We start from the raw sequence: 7,394 nt of genomic DNA, 5'->3' as shown, positions 1-7,394 counted from the left end.
GCCTTTTTCTTCATTCTAATTTTTTTTTGGGGGGGGCAGCAGAGTGGGGTTCAAGACTGGTTTCTCTGTGTAGTCCTGGCTGTCCTGGAACTTGCTCTGTTGACCAGGCTGGGCTTGAACTCACAAGAGATTGACCTGCCTCTGCCTCCCAAGTGCTGGGATTAAAGGCGTCTGCTATCATTGCCTGGCTTCATTCCAGTTTTGTAATTGTAAATGCTGGTGCCCACAAAGTTCTTTTCTAGGGATATTTCTGGATCAGCTTTGCTATTTGAACTTCCTGCAAATCCTTGAGATTTGGGTTTAAGTAGTCTACTTGGAAGGTGATCCCAGGAAGGATGAAGGCATAGGGTGAGGGGTGGGAAAGAAGAATGTTACCCCACTGGGAAATACCATTCTTGATCACACTGAGGAGTTAGGATACTGGGAATGTATGAGTATGAGAATTGTCCCTGGATTGCTAAACCTCAACACTAATTGGGCCTGGGCTAAACAAAAACAAACATTCCTGTACCTAGGCTAGCCTGTCTTTGTGATTCAGTGTCAAGCCCATTCATTATACATGATTTCTTGTTGTTGTTGTTTTATTTACAGAGTTTCTCTGTGTGTCCCCAGCTGCCCTGGACCTCACTTTGTAGACCCAGCTGACCTAGAACTCACAGAGATCTACCTGCCTCTGCCTCCTGAGTGCTGGGACTAAAGGTGTGCACCACCACCACCCTGCTATACCTTTTCAGTACAGATGTTAATGAAATTGAACTGCTTTCAAAGCAGAAGTGCTGACTAAAGCCACAAAAAAAAAAAAAAAAAAAAAAACCTCATCTAGGTTATAAAAATCAAATATTTCCTATAAATTAATTGCTTAATATTGAATTTCTCCATGTGGCCTGGCCACTAAAACAATAGAACTCATGTCTATAGTCTTGGAGAAGCAAGTCATGCATCATTTTATTCCTTCATAGTTACTAACATAAATGTCAATGACTACCATATACTTCAAGGAGAACTGTTTGACCCTTTAATAAGTTTGTAAGCACAAAAGCAGTTCTCTGAATTGCTGTATCTCCCTTTTATGGTTTACCTATGGCCTGTCCTATTAAGCTGGGTTCTAACAAAGTGGTTTTACCAAATGTGTAAATCTCTGTTTTAGTTTCTAATGTGGCCTTGGAAAACAGACAAGCTTTTTACATGTACATCAAGAATGGGGGCTTAAGGAACGCTTCCAAAAAGTGAAGTATATAGGGTATTCAGCATCTTGGTAACCTCAAGACTTCCTAAATTGCTTTGCATCATATTGCCAATCCTTCAGGTTATCAGCTTTGTTTTAGATACTTGAAGTATATAGGTAACTGATTCTGGATAAATAGATACTATATGTGCTCTATTTCTCTCTCTGGATATATCACCTAGGATATATCAACTAGGATTTCTGGTTAACTAGAAATGATTGTAGAAGACATTCATGCTTCATTCGCAGTCTCAGGAAATGCTTTAAAGATTTTAACAAGAATTATATGCCTAATATTCTATATCAGCTAAGGAAGTTCTTTCCTAGTTTGCTAAATAACATAAACAGATATTAAATTGTTCAAAATTCCTTTTCTGCATGTACTGAGATGGTAATGCATTTTTTCTCTCTTAATGTTGTAAATTATAATACTTAATGTTTTAAAAGTTTTGTTCATTTTTTATTTATTTATTTATTTTGATTTTTCAAGACAGGGTTTCTTTGTATAACCTTGGCTGCCTTGGAACTAGCTCTGTAGACCAGGCTGGCCTTCAACTCACAGAGATCTACGTACCTCTGCCTCCTGAGTGCTGGGATTAAAGGTATGTGCCACCACCAACTGGCCAAAAGATAGATAGATAGATAGATAGATAGATAGATAGATAGATAGATAGATAGATAGATAGATAGATAGATAGGCTTTTCGAGACAGGGTTTCTTTCTTTTTATTTTCATTTTTCTTTATTAATAAATTTTCTGCTCACTCTACATACTACCCACAGGTCCCACCTCCTCCCTCCTCCCACCCCCAGCCCTCTCTCCCAAGCCACCCCACATCCCCACATCCCCCAAATCAAGGTCTCCCATGGGGAGTCAGCAGGGCCCGGCACACTGAGCCTAGGCAGGTCCAAGCCCCTTCCCACTGCACCAAGGCACTGCATCATAGACACCGGACTCCCAAAAGCCTGCCCATGCACCAGGGATGGATCCTGATCCCCCTGCCTGGGTTCCCCACAAACAGTTTGAGCCAAGAGACAGGGTTTCTCTGTGTAGCTTTGCACCATTCCTGGAACTCACTCTGTAGCCCAGGCAGGCCTCAAACTCACAGAGATCCGCCTCCCTCTGCCTCCCAAGTGCTGGGATTAAAGGCATGTGCCACCACCGCCTGGCATGTTTTATTTATTTTTTAAAGACAAGGTCTTACTATATAGCCCAGGCTGACCTTGAAATCTTGATCTTAATGCCTTCATTTCCCGGGTGCTTTTTGTTTTTATGTTTCTTGGGTTTTTTTTTTGGTTTGTTTGTTTGTTTGTTTTTTAATGTTAAACTACCCTCAGTTGTTAATAGTAAGTACTTCCCTTAGCCATGGCAATGGGTGGGTGCTGTAGGAGAGTGGCTCTTACAGGCAAATGTTAACTGTTGCTAATCTTAGACTCGGCAGAATGCCTTCTTATTCTCCAGAACATAAGAGTATGGGAAGCCATCTGAAGCCGTCTCCCACTCACACCCTTCTCCCTTGGGAGGCTTCCAGTGAGCTCAGAATAGATTGACATGTAAAATACAAAAACACTTACTAGGGGGTCTAGTCTTGACTTCCCAATAATAGTTATCTCACAACTCTTGTTGCTGTTATCCTGCCTGTTTTGATGAGCTGTTGTCCTTCTTGGTGTGTGGGAAGAAGACCCAAGAAGCTGGCACCTTTGGCTTACTCTCTTTTTTTATTGATGTAAGTAATAAACTGCCTGAATCTAAAAAACAACGCATCATGCATCTGTCTTAGTCTGAGCTTGATCTCACTTTTGGCTGCGGCTGTGTGCCTAGGAACCTCCCAGGAATCAAGGACGACAACAGCAACTGCCGCGAAAGCGGCTGTGCTGCTGAAGAAACGCCTCCCCAAGTTTATGCTCCCTTCAGGAGGCAAGGAGAGGGAGACTGAACCCAACAGCAGTCATCTGAAATACAAAAATGTTGCTCTCAGGCTCAGTGTGCCTCGTCTTCCCAGAGTCTATAGTCCTTCTGTTGCACTGAGGGTCCTGCCGATTCCCTTCCCTTAGCCCTCGGGCTACTCCATAGGTGATGCCACCGAATCTTTTTCTCAGCCTGCCTCCCCTGGGTTATGACTTCAGTTATGACATGTTCTTTTATGTATTGCTGGGTCTTATGTATTGAACAGTTTTACAATATTCACATCAAAACTAGTCTGGAATTTTCCTTCCTTGGTAAACATCTGTTACTTGAAAGCTGCCAACAATGTTTCTGAGTCCATAAATGATTAACTTTGTTTAAAAAAGTTTGATCTCTGATCATATTCAGCAAAACCCTTTAAACACTTCAACCAGTGTTTTTAAATGCAAACTGTGATCTGAAGTAAGCCCATTTTGAAGAAAAGGACAATAGAGAGGAAAGAGTAGGAGTGAGGTAGTAGGAATAATAAAAACTATCTGTATCTCTTAGGATAGCTCCCATCAACCCAGCAGAGGTCTTGCATGACTGAGCTTGCTGCTTTTTGTGCTGGGTCTCTGTACAGCAATGGAGGAGTGTCTTCAAGGTCTACAGTATGGATTCAGTTATCTGTGTTGTCTTGTGGGTAAAGTTCCTTATAGTCAGCAACTATCTGCTATTGTTTTGGTTTTATATCTTTGTTTTCCTTGTGCTGGATGTTCTTACCACATTTTGGACCTCAAAATAACATTTTAGGCTTTAGATGATTATACATTATCCTAAGTTTTTAATTGCTTTATTTTATCAGATCTTTTAAGTAATGTGTATCCATTTTAAGGGAATATCTGATGAGTTCTGGCAAATGTGAATCCCCACATGACAACTACCACAACTGGGAGACAGCATATTTATCCTTCTCAGCCCCTCATCACTCTCCCTGATCCTGGTACCTTAGCAACCACTGATCTGCTTTTTCTTGATAGCTTAATGTGCCTTTTTTTATAATTCATATGATAGAATCATAAGTTAATTGCTAAATGGCTTCTTTAACAATATAACAAAGTTTATTTAATATTTAAGATCTGTGTGGATTCCGGTAATATATCCCTTTCACTGTTTAGAAGTATCCCAGTGTGTGGTCTATCATAGTTTATTTATTCAACCAAATCTCAAGAGTATTTTTACTAACATTTATAAAACTTCATGCATAAAATCAATTTTACTTTTTGCTTGAGTGCCTGTTGTGTGTCATTTGAGAGGCAGCATGAAAAAAATAATATGTGCCTTCATGGAGCTTAAAGAGGATCTAAAAAACAAATAGTAACTAAACTATATGATTATGTGCATTAGTTCCTATGGCTGCTCTAACAAATTGCACAGTTGGTGGCTTAAGATAGCAGAAATGTGTTCTTAATTACAGAAGCCAAAATCCTAAGTCAAGATTTGGTAAGTTAGTTTATGCTGTATGCTGTGAGAGCACCCCATGGGCCTTTGCTGGGTCTTCTGGTGGTTGCTGAGTACCTGTCTGTCCAGTGACTTATAAACATATCACTTCGAGCTTTGCCCTACCCTCATATCACCTTCTTTTTCTGTGTTTTCTTTTCTAAGGACACTTGTAATTGAATTTAGTGTCCATACTAATCCAATATGGTCTCATCTTGAGACCCTTAATTACATCTAGAAAAAAAAAAAAACCTTTAGGTTCTAGGTGGACATATGTTTTTGGGGCTACTATGGAAACTCCCACCAAGTGTTAGTGATAACAGAGAAGTAGAATAATTAGAGGCAGAGTGCTGGAGGAGTATAGATGTAACTTCAGTAATGTGGTCAGGACAAGCCAATAAAGGGGCAGTAAACAAAAGCAAGTGAGACTGTAGCAGGAATCTTAAAAGGTTTTATTAATAAAATCAAACCTGAGGCCAGTTATTGGGGTCAATGCTGGAAGATCAGAGAAGCAGAACAAGCCACAGCTTCCTCACCTCGCAATTCCTCAGCTGATCCTGTTTCCTCAGACTGGAAGCCTCGGTGTCCTTATCCAAATGGATCTCAGCTGAACTGCTTCTTGAAAGCCTGAAAGCTTAACCAGGCCAAAAAGCTTCTAGTTTCTGGTTTTCATGCCTTATATACCTTTTTGCTTTCTGCCATCACTTCCTGGGATTAAAGGCATGAGTCACTATACCTAGTGACTATTTCTAGTGTGGCTTTGAACTCACAAAGATCCAGGTGGATCTCTGCCTCTGGAATGCTAGGATTAAAGGTATGTGTGCCACGAATTTCTGGCCTCTGTATCTAGTGGCTGTTCTGTTCTCTGACCCCAGATAAGTTTATTAGGGTGCACAATATTTTGGGGGAACACAATACCACCACATGAGACGTCAGCTAGTAAAACTATCTGAAGTCAAGAGAACAGCAAGTCATAAGCACTGCCTGGGAATGACCCTCGTACATTAAAAGGCAGTGAAGAATCATGTGGCTGAAGCCTGCTGGTGGGACTGTTGTAAGAATTCAAGGCTGATTGATTGATTGATTGATTGATTTGGAACAGGGCCTAACTGTGTAGTCCTGGCTGTCTGGGAACCTGCTTTGTCAACGAGGTTGACCTTAAACTCACAGAGATCCATTTGCCTCTGCCTCCCAAGTGCTGGGATTAGAATTTTTAAAGAGTGTTATTTGTTATTTATTTTATATGTGTGAGTGTTTTTGCATGCATTGTGTGTGTGTGTGTGTGTGTGTGTGTGTGTGTGTGTGTGTGTGTGTGTACCACATGTGTGCCTGGTGCTCTCAGGGGGCCAGAAGAGGGTAATGAATCCTCTGGAACTGAAGTTACAGATAGCTGTGAGCTGCCATGTGGTGCTAGGAATAGAACCCAGGTCCTCTGCAAGAGCAAGTGCTCCTAACTACTGAGCTGTCTCTCCAGCCCCATGAATTCAGGATTTTATGCTTAAGAACATGGAAAGCTTTCACAAGATTGCTAACCTTAGAATACTAAAAACATGACAATAACATTAAAAGAGTCATCCTGTGATTTCTGAGCCATTTGAGAGCAGGGTAATACAGGTAAGAAGTGGCGAAATAGACTAGAAGTGTTCAGGTGGGAAGAGTGTCTGAGACTCAGCAGACTGCAAAGTACACAGACCATAAGCGTATAGCTCAGAGATCCTGCCACAGGATTCCTCTGGAGCCAAGATGAAGAATCACCTACAGAGCCCCCTGGTCTCTCTCCCACATACTTTCTTTCTCCAAAAGCACTCTCCTGACTTTTAGCACTATGGTTCATCTGGCCTGTCTATTTTTGTTGTTGTTGTTAACTATATAATGGAATCGTATGCTCTATAGACTCCACTGTGTCCTGCTCCATCTAACACTGGGGTGAGATTTCAGAGAATTCATCTCTGCTATTGTATATAGCAATCATTTGCTTGTTCTCATTGCTATATGACATTATCTTATGTGAATAGCCTATCATTTAATCATCTTACTATTGATGCACATTTGGAGGTTACCAGTTTGGGATAGTACAAAGAATTATATAACAAAGTGTGGTGTCATTCCTGGGTCACAGCACGTGTGAATATTCAGCAGTTGTGGATATTGCTCAAAGTCTTTCTGGGTATGTTTTAGAGGTAAAACAGCATATCAGTCCTGATTCACAGAAGATGAACAAGAGACCTCAAGGGTTGACTCCAGGTGTTTGCAGTTGGCCCACTGCTAGGTAAGGCTCTGTATCAGCTAGATTAGAAGCAGGGATTTAGGGGTGTAGGTGAAAAGGAGAGAAAGACAAGAATTTTGTTTTATATAATCCTGAGATGCCAAATGGGGGTATTGACAAAGGGGTAGACATTCAAGTCCCAACCTCAACAGCTTGGTCTAGATTAGAAACAAAGCAATAGGAGTATCCATGGAGGGAGTTTTAAGCCATGACAGAGGCAATTCTACCAAGGAAGTAAGTATCGATGAGAACACAGGATGCCCTATCACTATGAAGTCTTAGAGAGGAGAGAATCCACAAGGAAACTAAATAGCAGAAGCCTGTAAAGCCACAGAAAAGCCTCGAGTGTCCTTAGAGACAGACTCAGGAAAGCAAATCAGGAAGGCGAGATCTATCTGGGTCAGACAGCTCCATAAGAAGACTGACAAGGCACCATTTCAATTAGACATTGGGGGCAGGGAATTGCTTGAGATCATACTAGTTTTGCTGTTCATTTTTGCCAGTGAGAATTGGCCTGAG

This window comes from Peromyscus maniculatus, chromosome 7 (assembly GCF_049852395.1).
Source record: "Peromyscus maniculatus bairdii isolate BWxNUB_F1_BW_parent chromosome 7, HU_Pman_BW_mat_3.1, whole genome shotgun sequence".
Taxonomy (NCBI): Eukaryota; Metazoa; Chordata; class Mammalia; order Rodentia; family Cricetidae; genus Peromyscus; species Peromyscus maniculatus.
This window is presented reverse-complemented; position numbering follows the sequence as displayed.